At 40.7% G+C, this 24977-nt stretch overlaps 1 long non-coding RNA gene across 1 annotated transcript; it reads left to right on the forward strand.

Annotated features, from left to right (window-relative positions):
• The first annotated feature begins 1150 nt into the window (after positions 1-1150).
• LOC136668658 (uncharacterized) lies at positions 1151-4895 on the forward strand. Its single transcript, XR_010795521.1, has 3 exons — positions 1151-1239; positions 3476-3633; positions 4781-4895. It is a non-coding gene; the product is annotated as an uncharacterized lncRNA (long non-coding RNA).
• The last annotated feature ends 20082 nt before the right edge of the window (positions 4896-24977 follow it).

Below are 24977 nucleotides of genomic sequence, written 5' to 3' on the forward strand. Positions count from 1 at the left end.
TCTGTACCCTGGTAGCCATTTTGGTAACTTTGCTCTTGTATTTTCTCTACTGTGCTGCTGTAACAATTGATTTTCCCCCCTGGCACCAATAAATCTATCCATTTATGTCTGCTGGAGTTTAAATAAATGCAGTAATGCAAATAGAAGCAATGATATATTGTAGTGAGCTTGTCATTGATATCCCAGGTTACAGCACTGTCAATACTTTGCTGAGAAGGGTCAGTAAGGATGTTAATAGGAGCTGCAGGATGTATCCCTACACTGTAGAGAGTACGGCTCCGATGTGTGCTACACTGCTCTGCAGCGTCAGTCAGCACTCAGTGACATTTCTGTGCTTTGTGACGGGGTAGAGTTTCAGTCTTTGTGGCTGGAAGTGGCATGAGGTCTGCTGTAGTTGGAGCCTGGAACCCGACCAGAACTTTGCCTTTGTGCCGGGCCTCCGTTCCAGCAGGGATTAGTTGTTCTCTGCAAGTTTATTCTTGGTATTAGAGAGAAGATGAGATAGAGTTATTGTGGCTTTCGAACGTTCCCTGGAAGATGCAGACGTTAGTTACACAGACTCTGTGTGCAGAGGTGATGGGGGTCAGCCGCTAAAACTTCAGGGACTTAAAGAGCCATAACCTAAATATGGCTTTAGCGAGACAGCAGGTGGTCCACTGCAGTGGGTCCCAAAAGACAGCACATGCATTTTTGATGCATACTGGGTTTTTAATAGAACATTTATCTTAGTTTAGAGCAGGCAGTGAATGAAATAAAGCATTTTAAAATTAAAATATAAAAATAGTATCTGAACAAGCCTCTGGTGTTTTAACAAGTTTAGAACATACCAAACTTCACACAGACAGTGACCTGAGGGGCTTGAATCCACCAGTCCAGGATCCTAGATCTGTGTAGCTGTGACCTGTTGTATCACGTTCTGTTTCTAAATTTTAGCAAATCCTTCTGTCAAATTTGCATTTAAAAAAACTTGTCCTTGAATGATGGTGTTGATTTAGGGTGAGTATAGCTGCCTCAACCCAGCCACAGGTCCGTCTTCTGGTGCTTTTCCACCGCATGGGTCCGGCTCTACACGACTCGACTCGGCTCGGCTCAACTCGGCTCAGCTCGGCTCGCTTAAAGCTAGTCGCTTTTCCACTGGCACAGCTCCCCCGCGAAATGGAGCTGGTGACGTGTCAAAACACCGTCTCTGACAGGTATCGCTGGCTTTGAAAACCACAACAACGACGGCGGAGAAGTTAGGTGCTGTTTACTCATCGTGTATTCACGTGTTGTTTTTGTTTTTTTTCGACTTTCACTGGAAATTTTCATCGGCCCAAGCGTACACATGGAGAGAGATTAGTCTCAAAATACTTTACAAATGCGTAAATGTTTATCCACAAATTAAACGCAAGTCACAAATATTTTTTCATTATTCATTAATGAATACATCCCAATACAGTCACATTCATAAATACATGTTTTTGATTTTTATAGATATAATTACAATTGTATACGAAAATAAATACATTTGTTTAAATTTACATTGCAAATATTTAATATTTATTTGTAAAATGTAGAATCTGCGTTTGTGGATCAAGTCACTCACGCGTTTTCCGTGACGTGCATTTGTTCATTTGCTCTCGCGGGTTTCTGGATTTTGAGACTTTCCTCTCGCATTTCACTCGATCCAAATACAAATGCAGCCTGATCCACAAATGTGGCCTGCAGAATAATCTATCCAAGCGTATAAACCTGTTCAAAACACCTCGAGGTAATGTTACAAGCTGCCATTGTGAGTTCGATAAAAATATACGTAAAAGCTGGCGTAACTAAGAAATTTAACATGCAGCGAGTTTGTGCTGGATTTGAATAAGCGCTGTATTTCCTGGTGATAGACATGTCTCTCTGGCCAATCAGCGCTCTGCAGGGTTTACACACCACTATTTAATACCTACTCAGCACGGTAAGAACCCAGAGCGAGCTGGGAGTGAAAACTTACCCGGTTCCAGGTACCAGATTCGGCCAGTGGAAATGCAAAAGAGCCGTGCCGAGTTGAGTAGAGTCATGTAGGTTCCATGCAATGGAAAAGCGCCTTTTTATACATCTTCAGCACACACAACCCCTGCTGTAAGTCAGGTCAAGCCTGGCTCATGAGACTTGGCCCACCTCCAGCCTACACAACACCTCCTGGGGCTATAACTGAGGTGTAGTGTCAAACTGTCGGCTTTAAGGGTGAGAACTCAGTGTCACTGATGGGAAGCACCACTCTTATAAAGCACGTTTATTCAATTTCAGAAGTACTGGCGCCCTCTAGTGGTGAGCTTTCAACATGCTAAAGCAATGTGAGTGAGAGAGTTCCAATCAAATCATTGAAATGAGTCACATTTTGCTTCCTGTTGCATTATTATGCCACAGGTACAGAACCTTGTACTGCAAAAAAGTAATATTCCCTAGTATTTACCCAGTCTTCCATACTTAATTAATGGATATGACGAACAGGAATTAATTTAGAATAATGTATACGTTTAGCTCTGTCCATCTCGCTCCAAAAATCAGAATAATTACTACCACTAATCCCATTTCTTCCCAGTTTCTTTCCTCTCCTCCATGCTGTGATCCACTAGCCGCTCTGACCTTCTCTAACAGGATTAGCCACTTTTTTTTTCTAAACCACAATGCCTCAGTGAGGAACGCTCAGATCCATCCCAGCCGTCAGGCACCTGCTGAAAAGTCTTTTCGGTTCATGTTTTAACGAATGACAAATGCTGCGCTCTCCAACCAACAAAGTGCACATCCAGAGAGTGTGTGTTGTCCCGCCTGGACCTTATGCGTTAGGAAGTAAATCCGTTTTCAGCGTTCCCTGAAATGTAGTCAGCGAGTTGAAGAAAGGCTCTGGAAGCGTCTGGAGTCCTTCGGCGGGTCCAGAGGGATTCCTTTCAGTACAAATTTTCTGTTAACACTTCATTACATCTGAAGGGAATTAGGTCCAAGGCTGTATCCCTTCAAAGCCACAGACTGCTTTGTTTATTTTTTTATTATCATATGATTTCCTCATCAAAGCCCTTGAGATCTTTTTTTTTTTCTCTAAAAAATCTGAAAATAATAATAATAATATAATAATAATAAGGAGATAATGAATGGTGCTTTCTGACATCTGGGCGTTCAGGACCTTACCTTGCCAACATGAGATGTCTTAATTACGAGCTAAAACAAACACATTACAAGGCATTTATGAGGAAAAAAGATGATTTATTTCATTCGCAATGGCTTTCCATTTTTCCTCATCACTTTGTTCATAGCACATGTTGCTGTATCATTGGCCTCAATGATGACACATTACTGGACTTCCATGGATACCAATTATTACACTGCTGAAATAAATACTCTCCCTCCATTACCTCCCATGATGCATTGCAGTGGCTGAGCCAAACAGAAAAGCAAGTTATCAAAGTATTATGTTCTGTGACAGATTTTATTATTATTATTTTTTTTACAGAACTGCTAATGCGGAATCCCATCATGCTGGACGAGACCCATGTGTTTCTCATGACAGAGTCTGGAGGCCCTGGTGCATTTTTCTCCTCCTGCACCTGCACTGTGTCATCTCTCACTGTCACTTGAACGCAGACGTGCAGACGGTAGATGATTAAGCAGGTCAGTGCTATGGTACCTCTTCACCTGTTTAAGCACTATTTCAAACAGCTGTTAAATAAACTGGATAGACGACTGTGAGGAAGCAACAGGAATGTAAGGATCAATTGTGTAACACTACAACACAGGTATGCAAGATATATGCAGTAAAATATAGATCCTTATAGATATAACCACATGCTCTGAGCAACCGTTAGATATCTGTCAGTAGTTAAGAAAATAGAAGTACTTCTTTACCGAGGGACTCACAGTAAAACTGTAGCATTAGCAAAATGAGTACATATACTGCTATAAAGTGCACCCCAGGCATTCCTATCATGTGTACATTATGGTTTCTTATGGTTGTAGTTATTATTTTAAACTCACAAAGTTTGTAAACTGTCTGCCTATCCACATTCTCACAACCCCATGCAGGAGGAGAGAATTTTATTCAGCTTATCTGACAACTTTATAAGTTTATAAGTCAGCAACTGACACGTGTACACTTCAATAGACAGTTTTGATATTTATGAGCTGAAGCAGTAGACCACAGCAGATTTAATGAGGAGTTAGCCTGAGAGGGCTTGCTTTCCAAGAATTGTGCACCAGGAAGACCCCATGACTCAGGCAAATGAAAAAAGAAATAAATGTTGTCGTGCGAAAGTAGCAGCACAAAACCATACTCTAACTGAAACTGAGTAACTCACAACGGTGGCACATTTCATAGTACATTTAACAGCGAAGTCTGTTCTCTGTTTATGATTCTGTTCTTCTAAAATGTAGAGCTAAAGTCGTAAAATTGGTTGTGTGACCAATCACAGAGCAGCACTGCCATGACACTTAAAATAAATATTAGTGACTAAATATGTGGCCAAATGTAAGAATCTATAAAGCAGTATAAACTCGTATTACTCACCAATTTATTTGACTAGCTTAGTATTACAAACTGAATTTAATTAAATGCATACTTGAGTATCTGTAAGTAGTTTCTATACCCATCTCTGAATCAGGATAAACGTAGCTCTGAGTTTGGCCTCCTAACTCTTCCTTGTGTATAAATCTGAATATGTTGATTCACTCTGGTAAATATGTAGCTCTGGAATGTTAGAGATTAATTCTGAACATCTGAAAGCATTGTTTTCTTATTGTGTTGCTCTTGTTTCTGGCACAGTGTCTCAAACCTTCCTCAAAATACTGCATCTGCAAAGCACTATCTCGCCGTGCTTTTCTCCCACATACGACTCCTGGACCCTATTTACAAGCATCCACCAACTCCTGAAAGAAAACTCAACATCCATGCTGCACACAACGGTAAAGGTATGAGGTGCCATGCCCTCCTTTCTATTTTTTTTTTTTTTTTTTTTTTTTTACAGTAGAATTGAATGGATAACACATGGTCTTTAATGCTAGGCCTCTGGTCCACTGTGAAGCTCCTGCTGTTTTATCAAGCTACTCAGCACAAATCAGAGCAGTTCGCTTAGTGCAGGGGGGCGGTGGGAGGGGGAGGCTACACATTGGAAGCACATTTAGACCGTTCCAATCTGTGAAGTCTGTAGCCGTCAGAATGAATGTGTTAAAGAGGTGGATATCCGGTCTGTCTTCTGGGTTTCCCCTTTGAGTCACGAGCCTCACAACCTTCCCCTTTCCCCTTTAATGCCCCTTCATTTGAAGTATTTGAGGCTAGACCGGTCATGATCTTGAAGTTTCTTGGCATCAAACCAAGAAATAAGCAGGGGATAATGTCGAATTAAAGCGCTGTCAAGTCTAGTGGGCTCCTAGTCATTTTATAAAACTCGCACTTGACTCAAGCAGGGAGTTCTCCCTGGATGTGATATTGGCCTGTGAAAAACTCCAGACAAGACGAGGAATCTGCAGACCCTGGATGTTTTTTTAAGGAGATAAAGTCAAATTAAGCAAAGTCAAACCTTGTTAGTAACTGATGAATCCTCTGGAATATTTAACTAATTCTGCCTGGAGAGATTTCCTGGAAAAGCTTGATATAATTTATGCAGCTGTGGATTCAGGCCATCCTGGAGTTTAAAAACAGCCAGGATGGTGCTGCAGTTTGCTCCACTCTGACTCTTTAGACTTATATGTAGCTTATATAAGTATACTATTTGTCAACACCCTTTATTCATGGGTTGCAGTTACATGATTTCATTTATTTTTTTCAATTAATTTATTTATTTTGGCAAGGGTGCCATATTGGGGACTGATTGTCTGGTTTCAGAACACAGCACTAATTTTACCAGATAGTAAACACAGATATATTTATCTCATACACAGCTCCACTCGCTGCTCTGGAGAGATTCTCACAACACTCAGAAGCATAGAAACACATGGCCTCTTTGTGTGTGGGGGGTAAAGGATCCCACAGTGTTGCATATTACCTTCTGTTAGCTTTATTAACTTTTTCGCCATAAGATGTAATGGAAAAGTGTTAGCATGTCAGACTCAAATGCATTTTCCTGCTCTTGTGACCAAACCTGTGTGTGTTATTCATACACAGGCACAAGCCATGTTTCATTTAGTCTCATTCTTCTCATTCTTTTCAGGATAAATTATCTGATTTCAATGTCCCTGCACTCTAAGAGTGTAACAGATTCTTGCAGCACACTGTTTTATCGCAACTGTCTGCCTATATTATTTCTCTGATTTGGCATAAGTTTAATAAAGTACTGAGATGTCAAATGTCTGCCTAGACCATATGGTTATAAATAACAGTTTTAGTACTATGGGACACTGGAGCCGTCAGTTATGAGCCTAAGGTCACCATGCTTAATGCCAAGATTTGATTTGTAGCATATTCCAGCATTGGACTATGGAGTGTCACTAGGGTGATAGAGCTACATTCAATGCCTTAGGGAGGTGTAATGATATTTGTGATCCAAACCTAATCTTCCATCATCTGTGCTTTACCTCAGAAATGTTTATGTAGCTGAATGCCATCAGATTCTCCCAGCAATTTTTTAACATGTAGTCTAAATTCCCTCCAATAGTGTCAAATCTGGAACTATTAGCATATACCTTTTCATTCTGAGGCAATGCTAAAGAAACCAACGTCTGTTTTCAATAGTGTGTTTCTATATGTCCAGTACACAGTGTGAATTGAAAACAAATTTGAAAACTAAACCTGCAAATGGCGTTTAAGAGAGTTTGACCTCAGCTGGACAGAACACACCCCTTTTCTACCACAGAAAACCGATACTGGTGACTCTTGTAACCCTTTCTGCATAATTCACACCCTCCCAGAGCCGAGCATCGGATAGTCTCCTCACAATTTCATGGTCACTGCAGGGCAAACAGCCATGGATAATTCTAGACATTGTGATTTGTTGCTGCATTTTTTCTCTGCTTTCTTTTGTTTTCTCAGTGAATGGGTCTTGAGCCAGTTTGTTAAGTCATTGGGTCTCTGTGTCGTCATTGATGTCAAGCTCCAGACATTTTTGGGAAGGAGATTGATCATTTGAAACATATTTAAAGCTTACTATGAACTGATACAGATTTAGTCAGATTTAGCCTCTACAACCTTGAAAATAAATAACGATTTTGGTACAGCATGAGCAACAACAAAGCCCATGAGGTCATGCCATACAGGGATTTAATGGGTTGCACGGTGAGGCTCATGGAACAAACATTGTGATATAATGTCCCACTTGACTTGTTGCTTTTATAAAATCTTAAAATGTAAAAAATAACCATGTATTCATTGAATGATTTAGATGATCATGTTATATTTCCTGTACTAAGACTCTCAGTTCTTCGATTATAAGCTGTTGTTCCTGTAAAGACATTGGCACCAAGTGACTATAGACCAGTCTAAGAAGATGAGGCCTGTATTTGTTTATTTTAGTCATTTCTTATTTTTAATTTCCATTTCATGAACACCACCCCAGCTCATTGCAAAAGTAATTTCCTCTGATTCACAGCCCAATAATGCAGGCCTTATACCTCTCTTGCCAACACTTGGCATTGAGCATGATGACCATACATGGACTGAGTGTCTTATTTAGTTTCAAGCTTCTGAGCATGCAGTTAAATACCTGTATCCAGACTGGTGCACTCTTTAGTAACTGAAAAGACTGTTATAAAGAGTGTCTACAACTGCAAACCAAACCATGTGCGGTGGATTATTGTCAACTATGTACTTTTGACCGTTGTGTATTTGTGATTGTGAGTACCCTGATTAGTTTAGGTTCTCTGGTCCTGCCTGCTGGAGGACTGAAGTAATTCAACCTGGTGGCTTTGAATAATTCATACTGATGTTAGATATCTTTCAGCCCAGCGGGTTTTCCATGTGTGCTAATGGTGCCATAATTTACTTCAGGTCAGGTTTTCACATAATCTGGATTTTCATGGCTCTGTTGGACTTCAGTGCTGTTTTTTACCTGCAGCTCCTCGCAGGCGGTCGGAAATCGCATTAATCACGTTGCTTTGTGTCGTCTGCTGGTCAGTCATCTCAGCAAGGGGTCATAGTCTGAAGACATTTACCTGAAAGCCCATCCAGAACTGACAGTAATCCTGTCTCACGCTTCATTTTGAGGTTTTGAGGTCACCACTCTAATTGTTTATTTAAGACACTGTGGGAAGGATCTTGTTGTCTGAAAGTGCCATGCAAGCGGAGCATAGTTTCCTTTATTTATTATAGCTGTCTACTCTGTATGTGTAATATCCAGTAGGTCTGAACAGCTACAGGCATTGTTTTTTTTTAATTTAACCTTTAATTTAACCAGGCAAGTCATTAAGAACCTATTCTTATTTACAGTAACGACCTGGCAAGTAGCAGAAGCTGCTTAAGGGAAAGGAAGTACATCGGTAACAATAAGAACAAACACACACACTGAAATAAAAAGGAGAGGAAGAAAAAAAAGTCAGCTAGCAGCAAAGCAGGTCCACGTGTCAGTAAAAATACTTCTGATGCAATTCTTACATTTTGAAACGGGAAAAAACACCTTTCATTTTTAAGTCTTCTGAAGCGCATTCCAGTCTTTAGCAGCAGATGACTGAAAAGACGAGCGGCCGAAGGTGGTGTTTTGGGGTTCTTCAGTGCGATGGTAGTGGAGGACCTGGTGTTGTACGTAATGGATACTGGCTGCAACACGTTTTTGAGAACTTAACAGCAGTTTTATTATGTAACAGTGCTTTGCTTGCACATTTGCTTGTGCCTGCTTATTGCATTGGGTACAAATAACTACAGGCATGATTCAGAAGGACATATGTGTTTTATAGTGTAATTGTGCTTTGGTTCTATAGCCACAGTCACCACAATTACAGCAAAGGCTATAAAAGTTAACAGGAACCTGATTTACCACTATTCCCTTATAGTTTACCCATAACAACATGCTTTAAATGACTGGGTAAGGAGGGTGACTGACTATAGAGGTTGTAGTGTTACCTACTCTTGTGGTCATGTGTGGTGAACCACCAGCCACCATTTTGGTCTATGAATGTTAAGCAGTGAGTCTCTATGTTAGAATGATTTTATCACACAGAGAAAGACCCCTGAACAGAGAAGGGCAAAATCCAGAGGCAAAAAGAGAAGAGAAACCAAGGAAGACTTCATTACACGTGGAGACAAAATAAAAGAAGAAAATGGTCAGTTTGCTGATGGGGAAAAGATGTGGCAATACCTTGCATCCTTATAGTCCTACTACATTGTTTATCACTAGAAGCGCCGTGCCTCCTTGACCTACTTCTCCTAGAAGCACTGCTCATTTGAACACTTTTGAGCTATTCCAATCATCATGCTGTTCACCTAGTTAAAACAACACTAGGTAGAATTATTACCTTAACATTACAGCTTCAAAATCATTCTGATGCTTCAGTGAGGTGTAATAGTGCCTCTGTCATTGATTCTCTAGGATCAGCACTGCAGAAACGGCTCTATGTAACTTTTGGAAGACGGTAGGAAACTACCCCCTCCCTCCCCCTCCTTCTTGATTTCAGGACAGTACTGTTGCTGTGGCACGGACCTGGCAGGGACCTGGAGGTTGTGGGTTCATGTCCCACTCTGGGTGAGTCTGTGAGGTGGGTCTGTGAGGAGTTGGTGTGTTCTCCCAGTGGCATGGGTTTCCTCCAGGTGCTCCTGTTTCCTCCCACGGTCCAAAAAGGATATGTTGGTAGGGGGATTGGTGACTCAAAAGTGTCCGTAAGTGTGAGTGTGTGTCGCCCTGTGAAGGACTGGCGCCCCCTCCAGGGTGTGTTCCTAAATGAATGTACTAGAAAGACACTATAAAATGTAGATCAATAATAATAATAATAATTATTATTATTATTATTATTATTATTAACCAGAAATATATTTAGCATTATCTCCTTATGGTAAATCCATAGCAGCCTGCTTTAAACGAATAGGTTTAGAAGGACAATGTCTGCCAGCTTCACTGTTACATACACATGTGGTCATGTGTTGTCAGCCATAATTCTCCAGCTTTTATCCCCATCTGGCCTCTTACTTAAAAATACTCTGCTCTTTTGGGGTTTGTAACATTATTAAAGCAAAGGGCGAAGGAGGTTATTGAGCATAAAAGAGGTAAAAACTAACTGGAAACTAGTTTTACGCTATCTTCATGTGGTAAATGCTAACAGCATGCTTTAAATGAATGGGTTTCATTGTTATAGCCTCGTGTGGTCATGTGTGGTCAGCCAGGGTATGAATGCTACAGCATGTTAAAGCAGTGAGACCATACATTACAATGATTTTATCACGGGTAATGTGAACTAAGTATGAACTGCCAACGATTCCTTATGATAAAAATCAGAGGCAAATGCGATAAATGCTAACCGGAAACGTATTTACCGCAATCTCTTTATGGCAAAACAATAACGAAAGTGAATGGCTTTGCGGGCTTCATAGATACAAACTCATACGGTCATGTGTGGTCAGCCACAAATCTCCACGTCTCCATGTTAATCCCCATCTGGCTTCTTCAACTTCGCTTAAGGAAACTCTGGACTTTCAGGGTCTATCTTGAAGCGTAAAGGCGGTAAACACCAAACAGAAACTTAATTAGTTTATGGTAAACACGTAATAGCCTGCTTTATATGAGTGTCTTTAGTAGGTCATTGCCCGTGTGTTCATGTGTGGTCAGCCAGCAGAGGCTCTGTTAGATTTATATGTGAGATGGGTAGAGGTCAGAGAAGTCATAAAAGTTGGAACTTTCCAAAAGTGTCTGGAAAGCGAGTCGGGACACTGTCAGCTTCTCCTTGGTCCGTGGAACCTGTCGCTCTACCGTCTCGGCCTGTCCACAGCTCCACCGAGCAGGGAATTCTGCTATGAATAAGTCATGGGCTGTGCTTTATTTCAGCTGGACGCTTCCACGACTGTTTATGACGGGATCTCTCTGCCTCTCTGACAGTACCAGGCAGAGAGGCAGGGCACTGGGGAGTGCAAGAGGACTGAGGGAGGGTCCCCAGAGTAATGTTCAGTGCTCTCGAGGAGTGCAAACCTGTCAGAATGAGTAACAGCCCTGTCCATCTGAGACAAGCCAGCACCACCCTACTATCACCAGCCAGAATGCTGTTTTTCCCCCACAAACTTCAATATGGAAAAGCAATTGCTGCTTGCCACAGCTCTGAGATGGAGTACAATGGGTAAGAGTGAAAAGTCCAAGGTCCTTTTGGCTCTGGGACATCCATTCCAGGCATTGGGGAGTATTTAAGCATTTTCTATTGGGCATGAGAAGGTTAGGGCTTTCCTCAAGGAGGTCAGGTCACTTTTTCAAAAGCATGGCACGTGAGGCCTTGGACTTTATGAATGGCTAGTTTTGGCTACTGCGCACCATCAGGAATGCTCTCGTAGCATGTATCTGCTTTTATGGATTTCAGGAATGCCTGAACACTACCACAATCCATCTTCCCTATGGCTCCTGTAATATTTTCGCAACTGCAAATCAGAGGAACCATATGTGGAATTGATAGACTCAATGGAGCATTCGATTCAAACAGCTTCTCCGTCTGTAACTTCACTCTCCTTGTGAAGAAATGGAAATCTGAAATTTGTGGATATTTTTTCATTCAATATTTCTTCTGAATTGAAAGGTATTAGTAGGTACTTTGTTCCCATTTGGTGCAATAACAGCCATTGCTCTCATGAGAAGGCTTTAAACTAGATGTTGGAGTGTGAATTTGTTGGCTTTCTGACACCTAAACATTGGTAATGTCTGATGTTGGGTGATTAGTTCTGGATCACAATTGCCACGCCACGTAATGCCAAAGGTAATACATTACTCGCTGCCACTCAACAGTTCAAAGTCTGGGAGTTTACACGCCAGCATGTCATGGTTGGCACTGGGCTAGAGGTTTATGTGTAGCTATTTCACAGCATCCTACTCCATTTCATGCATTTCTGCAGAGATGATACAAAGTGTATGCAGTGATTGGCTGCTTGTGTGGATCAGAAAAGGCCATTGTAATTCTATGTACTCTTTGGACATGGACAGGGTCAGTGTAGCTTTAGGGACCCCTGAAGAAATGAAGTGCTCTGTTTGGTTTATTAGTTAATGTTTGCTCTCCATCAAAAACAAGTTAGCGTGCAGGGAATGAGAGGAATCCGAGAAATCGCATGGATTGCTCTGTTAGACCAGGCCTGGAGTCATGACTGAAACTTATTTCCTCCTTTCTTGGGTGCCACATGTGTTTGGTATCTTCTCTCACAAATAACACATACTAACAATGCCATTAATGAAGCATGTGGTCTTTTAGATCTGTGATAAGAGTAAACAGCTTTTACATGCCACAGAAAAACAGCATTTTCTAGTGTTTTCTACAAGTACAATTTATAAGATTATAGGTGCATAATGAAAAGGAGCGGCCATAAATTTATAAATTTATAACACTTATATGTTAAGATTTGTATGAATTCATGATCATTAAGCCAGCTCCAGTCCAGCAGAGCTATGAGTATTATATCTATTTTGTACCTGAGGAAGGATTACAGAAACAGTGCTGTAAACTGTTGTGGGAAAATGTTAGACAGAAGGATGGAAAAAGAAAATCCTGTTCCTTCTAAAATATTGAAGCATAGGGTTAGGTTTAGTGTTAGTGTTAGCATTAGGCTTAGTGTTATGGTAAATATTAGGGTTACATTATTGTTCATGAAGAGTACAAACAGTGTAAATGTACATTTAAAGGTACAGCAGGGATTTTAAAGTCCAGTTGTGTGCTCCCTAAAGGTACATTACAGTCTCTTCTTTGTAATCTTTGTAAGCTTTCATTGTAGAACTGTGTAAAATAAAAGAACAAAAGTCCTGGAGATGAAATAGTCCGTATGTAACAAACACAACTTACAAATCTACATATGATATTGAATATGGTTCATTTATGCTCCGTAACTAAATGTACTGAATATGTACCCTTGAGGGTACCACCACAGTGACAGTTTTTCTGAGACTGTAAGATTAGGGTTAGTGTTATGATATGGGTTTAGGCTTAGTGTTGTGTTTAGAGTTATGTTTAGTCAGTGTTATGGTAAGTGTGATTGTGTAATGCTATTGCTAACAACAACTGATGCCACCAGTACAATGGGGCTACAATGGGGGTTCCTTTAGTGAACATTAAATAACTATCCTCAATATACAAATGATAGATATGGCCATCTTAGTATTATAAAAGTTTTAGATGTGATACCAGGTCGGAGTTGGCATCAATGTGAAATCAATGTGTACGTTGGCAAAGGGCAAACTACATTTTGTACACACTCTTATAAAATAAAGCTGCTACAAAAGGGTTCTTTGAGTGATGCCATAGAAGAACTACTTTTGGTTCCATTTTTGCATAAATAACATTGGGATCAAGTGATAGATTTTTTAACTTTTAAAAGTTTCTTCACATTCACACATCTCTTAAACCAACATGGTTCTTTGAGCGATGCAGAACCATTTTCAGTTCCATAAAGTACCCTTTTTTAGCACCTTTGTTTTTAAGAGAGCACATTGTACGAATCTTGGCAGTGTTGTTTTTGTCAAACGCGTCTGAATTCATGCTGAGTTCAGGCTTTTATAGAGGCTCTCTGAAGCCATCTCAGTCTTCCAGTGCAGAAGGGAGGAAATCTCTGAGATGATGCTAATGTCCTCCAGACAGACGGCTGTCTATTCCCCAAATCTGGCCAAACAGTGACTCACTGGCTTCACTCTTCCCCGATAAATCTGCCAGAAGGGTTTTCAAATGTTATTGAAAAAAAAGAAACAATAATAAAAATGGAATGTTTTTATCTCAACAGTGATGATGAGCAACATATTAAGTCAGTAAATGCAGGAGATGCACAAGTCATTTATTCATTCATTCGTTTGTTTGTTTTCTGGGAGCTTTATAAAACAGGGCATTAGTTCAATGACCAACACTGTGATTAACATCTGGTTTTGAGAAGTATTTAAAGTGTTACAATGTCTCAGTCAGCTTCTCCCAGTAAAATTCTCCAATGATTGTTCTTCACATTACGAAAGAGCCATTATACTGACACCTAGTGACCTGATGTATCAGGGATATTTTGTTAAATCTATTTGAAACATGGATGTACCCAGCCCCTGTAGCATAAATTGGCACAGGGAGTTGGGCTTCATAAATCAGATCCATCGTACCTAGGTCTGGACCTGGAGCTCCCACTTGGCCACGAAGACCGAATTTCACCAGCTTCAGCTGACTACAGAACAGAATTAATAACACTCCCACAGAGAGAAGACACAGCGAGTCCTCGAGAGGCTTCCACTGCTGCTCTGTTCTTCCTCCAACATTCCGGGGACTGTGAAAACTATGAGAGGAACTGTGGACAATGTACAGAGGTTTCTTCACAATCATAAACATGCACAAGTACTTTTATGTTTGGCTATTTTCTCATAGGCAAGGTATTCTTTGATTTTGAGGTGGTAAGTGTGTGTTCACAGGCTGTAAGCAAAGCCTGGGCCATAAAACATGACTAAGACTGTCAAAACTTTAATCGTTAATGCTTAGTCATGGACACAACCTGACCAATGGGACTATTGTAATTAACACTGGACCAAAAGGATAAGAAGCAATTCCGCTTCGTCATCGGTGTGTAATGGCCTCCTTGTTTCTACACGCATTGTCCATGTCATCACTTCTACTATTAAAGACAATAGTCCACCTGTTGCTCTGCATACTTTGTTACCCCTCTTTCCAGCAAGGGAGTTGTGACTAAAAGAATGGACAGTGAGTGCACACAGTCTTTATTGTTTATTACAATTTTATTACTACATTGATGTAGAAATATATCTTATTAATGAATTATTAAAGCTATTGAATGCATTAAAATGGCATTTGATTAGACACCTAAACTGTAGCCAATGTTGTTCTTTACTTTTAGAAATTGATACTAGGCTTAGTCAGAGATTTATTGCCTTGGCAAACAAGAAATGGCCTGCAGTCTTATTTGAGGACCTTATCTTTCCACATCATCATTGGCTGAACATTTTCATAGCCTGTAACCAGAACAATAATGGGTAAATGGGTCCTGCGCATCTACTTTGGTGCTCTCATTTTGTCTGCCCCAGCTGTTCTGGCCTTGCTTCTGTTTTGCATACCACTGAACTGTGACATGTGGCATGCGTATGACCATCAAAGGCTATTTCTGACCATATGGGGAATTGTTCTTTATTTACTCCTCATAATACTAGAGTAAAAGGTAAAGATGTGATGTGTGAAGAATATCAAACTTATTCAAATAAAACTAACTCTGAAATCAGGCTTTAGCCTAAACCCTATTTAACTGGAATGTAACACCCTACATGTAGCTTGGTAAACACTGAAAGGAAGCTTTCCTTCACTTCTCTTGAATGAGGCAAAGGTCAGCCTGCACATATGACAACCAGAGGCCATGGCAGAGATTCAAAGGCTTTGGAAAATAACACTATAACAGCTTTGTGTATTGTGTTTCGCTGTGGTAATGCAGGTAAATAGGATGTACCTTCTCTACTGTTGACTTCAAAAAAGATAAAAAATAAAGGATATTCAGAGACAATGTGCTTCTGATATCACATCAAACAGAAGGGAGGATAAATGAATGAGCTCAGAGGATGAGACAAGCCCATGACTTTAGGTGCAGTACAGTCAGTGATTTCAGCCATTCATTTTTCATCCCCAGGGTCGTCGTGTGTTCGGAGCCCAACCAGAATCATGGATTTGACATTCAGTGAAAGTTCTTTATATTTATCTGTGTGCAACGTGCTCATATTTCATCTTCCACGTCGGCTTGTCATAGAAATAATGCAAAAATGTTTTTTCACACCTCCAAAGGTTAGTCTTGGAAGTTGATTTCTCTCAGTCCAAGTAATTCCCAAAATCATTCCACGACACTGAGGATCTGGTGTGGCCAGTCCATTGCTCTGCCGTTTTTTGTTCATTTGCATGTTTTCTTGTTTGTTTTATCTCTTTTTCTCAATAACGGCGTCTTGAAAGCTCCATATTCTTTCTGTCTCTCAAACACGAATGCTAAACATATCTGACGGTGAAAATTTTGGTGGTCTACCAGGTCTTGCATGGTTGTGAGGATCCACATTTGTTCTACATCCTTTGATAATTTTTGTAATATTGGTTGTTTAATTTTACATTAAATCTCCTAAGAAGTATGCAATGTATCTTTTTGTTTATTGTCTTTTTTCTATGTGTGTAATGGCATAAAAGAACAACAGTGACGTCCCTAAAGAAATAACCATGTAACTAATGTATGGTTGTATGAAGAACCTTTTTTTTTTAATGGAAAGTGTTTAGAACCTCTTGGTTCAGTGCTCAAGGATTTAATAAGAACTCTATAGTAATTCAGAGCTGGGAAGTATTTGGGAACCTCATTGGGCATCATACGTTACCATTCCATAATTCAATTTGAATTCAAATCCCTGCTGGACCAGAGAGGACAGACAGCCCAACAGACAGACAGACAGAAAGGTAGACAGACAGGGGCTTGGTTGCAAATTGGGGATTCGTTGTCTGGCGCTGAGATGTTTTTACCACATCAGAGGCTAGAAGTGCTTTTGTTAGCATTGTAGACTCTGATCTCCAGACAGAGCTTTCAACCTCCCCGTCTCGCCTCTATCAGCAGGGAGAGGGTGGAGATTATGAGCTGAGCAGGTTAAACTGATGAAAAGAACATGTTTGTCCTTCAAAAACAGCCTCTGCTTCAGGTGAGACAACCCTAAAGTCAAAAACAACATTCAGAGTGGCAAACCCTGGGTAAAAGGCATATAGAAACGAAAGGAATATGTGTCTGAGTCTTCAGAGTACAAAGACCTTTACTGACCCCTGGGCCATGTTCTGTTGAACATTTTGATGTTAGTCAATGGGAACCTGACACCTCACCTGGTGCTGGATGGTATGCACAGGGGCAGGAGTTAGCCACAGCAATGAAGGTGACGGCATACACTCGACCTGAGGCTAAAACAGCTTACAATTACACTAAGAGTCAAACACTTCACCTTCACAGAGCCTCTGATGTTGACCGTGCAAGGATCCGATTAGAGAATATTTTCAGAGAAAACAGCTCAGTGCCAAGCATGGGTCATTACTTCAATTTACAAATGCAATTACGATTGTCAATCAGATTATAGCTATATCATGAACCACATATGTCTCAATACATGGTTTCAGTTATGCATCAAAAATGATTGCACTACACTCTCCTGGTTTCTTATTTTCATGTTCAAACCTCATGATCGGGTAGACAGGAGACAAAGACAAAAGCCCCCCCCCCAAAAAAAATTAAATAAATAAATAAAATATAATTAAACCCCCCCACTGTAAATGAATAAATAAATAAATAAATAAATAACACAAAATAATAACACTGTAAAACTCTAATTAATCTGGTTTTTACACAGTATCATTCAAACATATTTTGTTATAGCAGCCTTGTTTCATACGTTGTTATTTTAATATACAATAATGTATTAATAATGTTTGTTGTAATTACAAGTTATTATAACATACTAATTAATGTATTGTACATATATATTTTTTAAACCTGCCTTTCCACCTCAAGATTTGTTCACAATTGTATAAAACTTGCTCTGGAGGTTATTTAAATCATTCTCATGTAAATATCAGCCACAGCTTTGTTGAAAAATCTGCACGTGTGAAATATTTACAGCTTTCCACTATGAGAAATCCGTGAAGTTGTACAGAACTAGCTAGAACTAGTCATTGTCAGAAGAAAACCCTGTATTTCCAAAATAGTACCTTTTCATAAAAATGATTTATAAATGGAGATATTGTTTTTTTTTTTTTAACAGAAACTTGTTTGCAGTTACATTGCTTTTGCAGCGCTGAAAACAACAGGACTAGTCTTTTGAACGGCAGTGCATGATTTTAAACGGCTGAAGTAGTTTGGTTTTGTTCCTGTAGAGGTGAAGAATGTGTCTGGAGTATGTGTGGATGGCCGCAGTAATCTAAGTCTCTGACTGATGGTGTGATCACGGATGTTCTGACACCGGTTCAGCTGAGGTTTCATCTCTTACAGCATGAGGGCAAAGGTAATTCTAGTGTCACTGTGTTAATTAATTGACGTTGCCATTACCTCAGGCCGGATCTCTCTGTGAATTACTCGTCCTCTTGCCTTGTGTTTAGAAGAGACGAGGGAACTGGAGAACCTTCGAGTTCCTGAGCAACAACCTGAGATAAAGTAGTAGAAACAGTGTGTAGCCATTTATAAAATACATATCAGATCAAAATCAGTACAATATTTGAAAAATACTAGCTCAACACTAGTAATATGTTATTATTTATGGACCAACCATCTTAAATTTGTTTGAAAGTTTAGAAATTGTGGTGATATTTCAGGGACCTTGTTATACATCTGTGATGCACTTGGTAAACAATTACAAGTAATTTATAGGTAAAACACCTCTAATTACTACATCATTAAGCTGTTAATAGGTTCTTAATCTGTGTGTTACAGCCACTATCCATAATAAAATTGTAATGGTTAGGGTTATCACATCCTTATTAAGCTGTATGACCCATTAGTGTGATGTTAAGCAGTAACTAAATTCAATTAAACATTTTAAACACACTTTACAAGTATCTCAATATTGGACTTGGTTTTTAGGGGGATGGATGGATCCATTAATTAATCCCTGAAGGAAATTTACATGACACAGCGCAAAACCTACACTAGAAAACAAATAGATCAAGATAAACTTGGAGATATAAAAGTAAACAATATAAAAATATAGTACAGTTAAATAAAATAAACATGCAGATATAAAACTCCAGCTATGGATAGTATATTGTCAACCTCTGCAGAGTAATGTGGTGGAAATACAGGAGAAATGGGGAGATAATCATATAAATGCTATAATAAAATGTTCAGTTGCTTAATAAAGTAGTAATAAGCTGTTATATTAGGACATCATGGTGTACCCCTCTACACTATAATGTCCCCTTCATGTGTTACTGGTGTTTTCTTTTCTCCTGTAAAAGGCCTATTGTAAATGCGTGAGATTTGGTTCTAACAGTGATGATATGTCAATCTGAAGACATCGAACACCTCCAGACCACTGTCCACACACCTCTGAGTGTGTTATTGGCCCCCAGCACTGGGCCAGTAAATGTGTCAGGCTTTGTTGAGTTGGACAGAAAGGAGAAGGTCTTGTTCTAAAGGGCCTGGGAGTGTTTTATCCTAATCGCCTTTAGTCTCTTCCCACTTATAGGCACCTGGGCCTCATTTCCTCTCTTTCCTCTTTCTTCCAGTCCATATCTCTCTCTGAACACCACAGCACCTGATAAAAACCCACCGGCCATGTGAAGTTACACACATACAGAGCTTACAAAAGATTAACTACTTAATCAAAGCCACAGGGGGCAGGAGCAGCGTCCACTACATCTCCTTCAGACTGGAACTTCAAATATCACACATGCTCTCGAGCTCACACAGGTGAAGATAATGTAATATCGGTATGAGATATGATTAAAGTGGGTGAGAAAAAAAAATTAATGTCAATTCTGTAAAAAAACAAAACTAAACTCATGTATCTCCTTGATCTTAGGAGCCACCCCAGGTATTTCCTAACATTTCTACCTTTGGATTTCCAGTTAGGGTTAGTCTTTGTTCACTGCTGGTTATGTTCTGAAGAGGAATCATAGCAGAGCTGCTGTGGGGAACCATCCACAGAAGGTTGGCGAAGGAAAATGCTTTTATATTTGGGACTTTAGGTTTATGCCTAGGGTTAAGTTTAGGCTTAGATCTTTAGTGCTGGGTAGGCAACATGCGGTAATGGAAAAGACCTTTGGGGCCTATCTGTATGGGCTTTATAATAATAGGGATATATTGCCATTTTGGAAATAGTTTTTTTTGACATTGACAATTTATTTAGAATTAATTTAAATTCATTCATTGTCATTAAGCGCTTATTTGGTTCAGGGTCGTGGTGGGTCCGGAGCCTACCCTGAATCACTGGGTGCATGGCAGGAACACACCCTGGAGGGGGTGCCAGTCCCCCGCAGGGCAACACACACCCCACATTCACTCACACACTCACACCTATGGATATTAAATTCATTCATTCATTCATTCATTATCTGTAAGCACTTATCCAATTCAGGGTCGCGGTGGGTCCAGTGCCTACCTGGAATAATTGGGCGCAAGGCGGGAATACACCCTGGAGGGGGCGCCAGTCCTACACAGGGCAACACAGACACACACACACATTCACTCACACACTCACATCTACAGACACTTTGGAGTCGCCAATCCACTTACCAACATGTGTTTTTGGACTGTGGGAGGAAACCGGAGCACCCGGAGGAAACCCAAGCAGACACAGGGAGAACACACCAACTCCTCACAGACAGTCACCCAGAGCGGGAATCGAACCCACAACCTCCAGGTCCCTGGAGCTGTGTGACTGCGACACTACCTGCTGCACCACCGTGCCGCCCTATATTAAATTCAGTTAAAAATTATTTATTTACACTTAGCTCATGTAATGTTATTTCTTCCGAGACACCACTGTCAGACTCATGAAATAAATTCATTCATTCATTGTCTGTAACCACTGATCCAGCTCAGGGTCACGGTAGGTCCAGATCCTACCCAGCAGGAACACACCCTGTAGGGGGCGTCAGTCCTTCACAGGGCAACACACATTCACATGTTCTGACTGTACAAGCACTTGTCTGTCAGTATATTTTAAGCTTGACCAAACTAGCAGCAGTTATGAAAGAAGGGTTTGGAAAGATTGCTAAATGCTAATGTGAAATACTGTATATTGGTTATAGCTCAGGTTGACTTTTTTATCACTGCTTTGATGGAGGCTGACTGCATATTGGCAGCTGTTTTTCTGAGGGATCTCCAGACACCTGCTGGTTATGTAACTGCCTCTGACAAAGGCAAATATGTGCCAAGTGATGAACACATTACATCCATGGGCTCCTGAGAGTGAGGGGCAGGTAGATACAACAATCATTTATTCATTTGCCCCTCGCTTTCCCTGAAACCAGAGCTAATCCCAGCCATGCTTTATTCATCGCTTGTGAACACATGGGCTATGAATTTTTCAGCACCGGGAGCCAGTGTTTTTGTTGCCTGGGCACAGATCACTTAGTTGTGTTGAATGGGTGTGGAGGGCAAAGCCAGGGTCAGATGTGCAAAGGTCAGTGCACCTGGAAAAGACAAAGGCGTTGAAAATATACAAAGTTCTTTTCTGTTTAAAAAAGGTATTTTATTTTTAAAAATATTTCCTGACCCCAACTCACGCAATAAGGAGGAACCTGTTAAAATGAAAGCTATTGTAGGAATAGAGCCTCAGAAATGGAGCCAATATCAGTACAATGCTCAGCAACTGACCGTACCACACTCTGTATCACAGTGTAGAAGGTGACAGATCCTCCCTTGCCTCCAGTGGACGAGTGCTCACTTCTGGGCCGAGAACACACTCCTGCTCACTGTAATACACTATCACCGCTGATCAGAGTTTTACACATCAGGATCATAACTCATATGCCCTTAGTGAGTAATATGAATGTGTTTATAATGTCTGGTGTGTGATCACGTTTCTTAACCTTGTCTCTATCTTCTCTTGAAATCCCGGACTGTCTGTAAAGTATATTTTAATGAGCGGAAAACAACAATACAAAAAGTGACATAACTCAAGCGCTGTGGCTTTTTCCTCTCTTTACTTAGTAGTTATTTGCTATGAAGAGAAAATGTGCAGTAAACCGTGTTAGTGTGTGTATTTACACACCTGTTACCTGTGATTAAGTGTGATGTTCAGTAATGGACATGTCTGAGGGCTTGAGGGAGTATTAATTTATTGTCGGTGAGACAAGCCGAGCCCTAATATCATTCCTGCATAGGAATAGTTTCCTCTTAAATATTGTGGTTGGCATCCAAATTAATCATTAAGGGAGTCTTGGATCAAATTAGAGAAAGATAAATGTGGGCTTTGAAAGGGGGCAGTATATTTACCCACATTTAGCTTTCAACATTGAACTTAGGAACAAATAGCCCTTTGGAGGGGGTTTCTGCCTGAAATCCATGAACTCTAACTCTCTCTCGCTCTCTCTCTCTCTCTCTCTCGCTCTCTCTCTCTCTCGCTCTCACTCTCTCTCTCTCTCTCGCTCTTACATTCTCTTACTCCCTCTCTCATACTCACTCTCTTTCTCACTCTTACATTCTCTCACTCTCTCTCCTTTGCACTCTTATACACCGTCTCTCATACTCACTCTCCCTCTCTCTCTTTTTCCCTCCCTCCCTCTCTCTCTCACACACACACTCTTATACTCTTTCACTTGCTCTCTCTCACTCTTTTACACTCTCACTCACACTCTCTCACTCCTTTACACTCTCACTCTCTCTCACTCTTTTACACTCTCACTCACTCTCTCTCTCTTTTACACTCTCTCTTGCTCTCTATCTCTCTTACACTCATAAACTCTCTCTCTCTTACTCTCTCACTCGCTCTCTCTCTCTCTTACTCTCTCACTCGCTCTCTCTCTCTCTCCCTCACTCAGTTCTCTCAATATCTCTCTCGCTCTGTCTTTCTCACAATCTCTCACACCCCTGTCTCTCCTTCTCTTTCACTCTCTGTTGCATGCTCTCTCTCTCTATCTCTCTCTCTCTCTCTCTCTTGCTCTCTCTCATTTTGCTTTGCACAGAGCAGCGAAACACCTGAGAGAGAGAGAGAAAGAGAGAGAGAGAGAGAGAGAGAGAGAGAGAGAGAGAGCACAAGCAAAGGTCCTCGCTGCAAAAAAGGTAGAATTTCATCCCCTTTGAAGTAACAGAGAAGGATTCAGGCCCCTCATTAGCCAGATAGAATCTACACTCAGACATGTAAGTTAGCGATTCGAATCTATTGGGACAGATTGAATTCCGTTAAATAGTGCTGTCTTGTAGTTTTCTCAGGCTCTCTGGGCTATCTCCTGTGAGGCGGCAAACAATGAGAAACACTGCAGGACATTCAGTGGCAGAGTCTGGCTGGGAAAAATCCTTCAGCTTTCTCATATTCTCCCCTTTCACAAATCCCTCCATAGATAGGTTATCTCTGTGAATGGCACTCTGTAGTCTCTCTCTCTCTCTCTCTCTCTCTCTCTCTCTCTCTCTCTCTCTCTCTCTCTCTCTCTCTCTCTCTCTCTCTCAAATGATCAAGAGCATTGAAGGGGAAAAACCTGCTGGACAGATTTGCTTCTGACAGTGTGTTCAATGAGTTTGGCGTCCAAAATAAAAGCCCATAGATCATACAGTGGAATATGAATGGAAGCAGCTTCAGGAACAGATTCCATCATTTTGAGATCACAGACGGAAAAGGACATGCCACACAGGACGAAAAAAGCGTTCCTCAGTGTCACTTGCTTCTTTTTCTGAAGCGCAAGTCTTTAGTAAGTCCACATGAGCGAATAAAGCACATCTAAACACAGCGTCCCACAACGCAGTCTTGACCCCCTGCCCCTCTCTGTGTGAACTTCAACAACAATCACATGCCCTGGAGCTTCCAGGAGACTACTGTTTAATTCCAGTAGCTGCCCGTGCATATTAATGTATTAACAGCAGATTTAAAATCATGATGAACACCAGTATGTTCAGATTTACACAGATCATCCATCTCCTTGTTTCAGCACCCACTGTCCATTTGACCCCTTTCACCCTGGTCTTCAGTGGTCAGGACCCCGTAGACCATCAGCAGTGCAGCAGGACTTTATAATCACTGCGTCCACTCACGTCCATCTTGTAAATGTAAACGTCAGAGACAGTAGTTCATCTGATGCTGCACAGTTTGTGTTGGTCATCTTCTAATCCTCCATCGGTAATCAATGATTTCTATTGGCTGAATGTTTGTGACTGGACTATTCTTTCATTACACAAACACACAACACTGCAGTTTCTAATCTTTTGGAGGTTATGATTAGGTTCGTATGATAAGTTTATAGTTGGGTTTAGATTTCAGTGATAGCCTTAAACAAGCGCAAAACGCTCATGTTTCTAACCTGATAGAACTTAGGTTTATGATTAAGGTTTGAGTTAAAGGAGATGTCTACGATTGTGGGGAAATGCTTTTCTCTGATTTGTTTATGTTCAGAGGAGCCACGTCTTTTAAGGTGGACTGGTGTGTTTGAGGCGGCGCAGTGGTGAAGCAGGTAGTGTTGCAGTCACCTGGAGGTTGTGGGTTCGAGTCCCGCTCCGGGTGACTGTCTGTGAGGAGTTTGGTGTGTTCTCCCTGTGTCCGTATGGGTTTCCTCCGGGTGCTCCGGTTTCCTCCCACAGTCCAAAAACACACGTTGGTAGGTGGATTGGCGACTCAAAAATGAGAGTGTGTGAGTAAATGTGTGTGTGTTGCCCTGTGAAGGACTGGCGCTCCCTCCAGGGTGTATTCCTGCCTTGCACCCAGTGATTCCAGGTAGGCTCTGGACCCACCGCGACTCTGAACTGGATAAGCGCTTACAGATAATGAATGAATGAATGGTGTGTTTGAGGTGGAAAAACAGCTGTTTGTATGTGGCAGTAGTTTTACGTTGTCTTTAAGTTTTTATTCACTGTTTGAATTAGCGCAGAAACTCATTTGTAACTGGAGTTGTTTAGTTTCGGTAATGCAGTTAGCTGTCCTCCGAGTTCGGAGACATTCCACTTTAAGTGATCTGAAACAGCAAAAATTAGTCTGTATTACCCACCTATGGAGCAGGAATAGAGCAATATTCTCATTTCAGTTTGTGCTTTTCAGTGTTTGGCGTTTGGCACAAAAACAGACTGGAGAGCAGCAAATGGTGAGGAAACATACACAGAGTTTTAGAAAAAGTGTTTTTTGATTAACATTGTGAACATCATCATTAAGGTTAGGTTTAGGGTTAGGATTAATATTGTGTTCATGGTTAAATTTAGAGTTAGATGTTAGCAGTTTAGTTAAACACTGCTGTTTTTAAACTATGGCGTA

This window comes from Hoplias malabaricus, chromosome 15 (genome assembly GCF_029633855.1).
Source record: "Hoplias malabaricus isolate fHopMal1 chromosome 15, fHopMal1.hap1, whole genome shotgun sequence".
Lineage (NCBI taxonomy): Eukaryota > Metazoa > Chordata > Actinopteri > Characiformes > Erythrinidae > Hoplias > Hoplias malabaricus.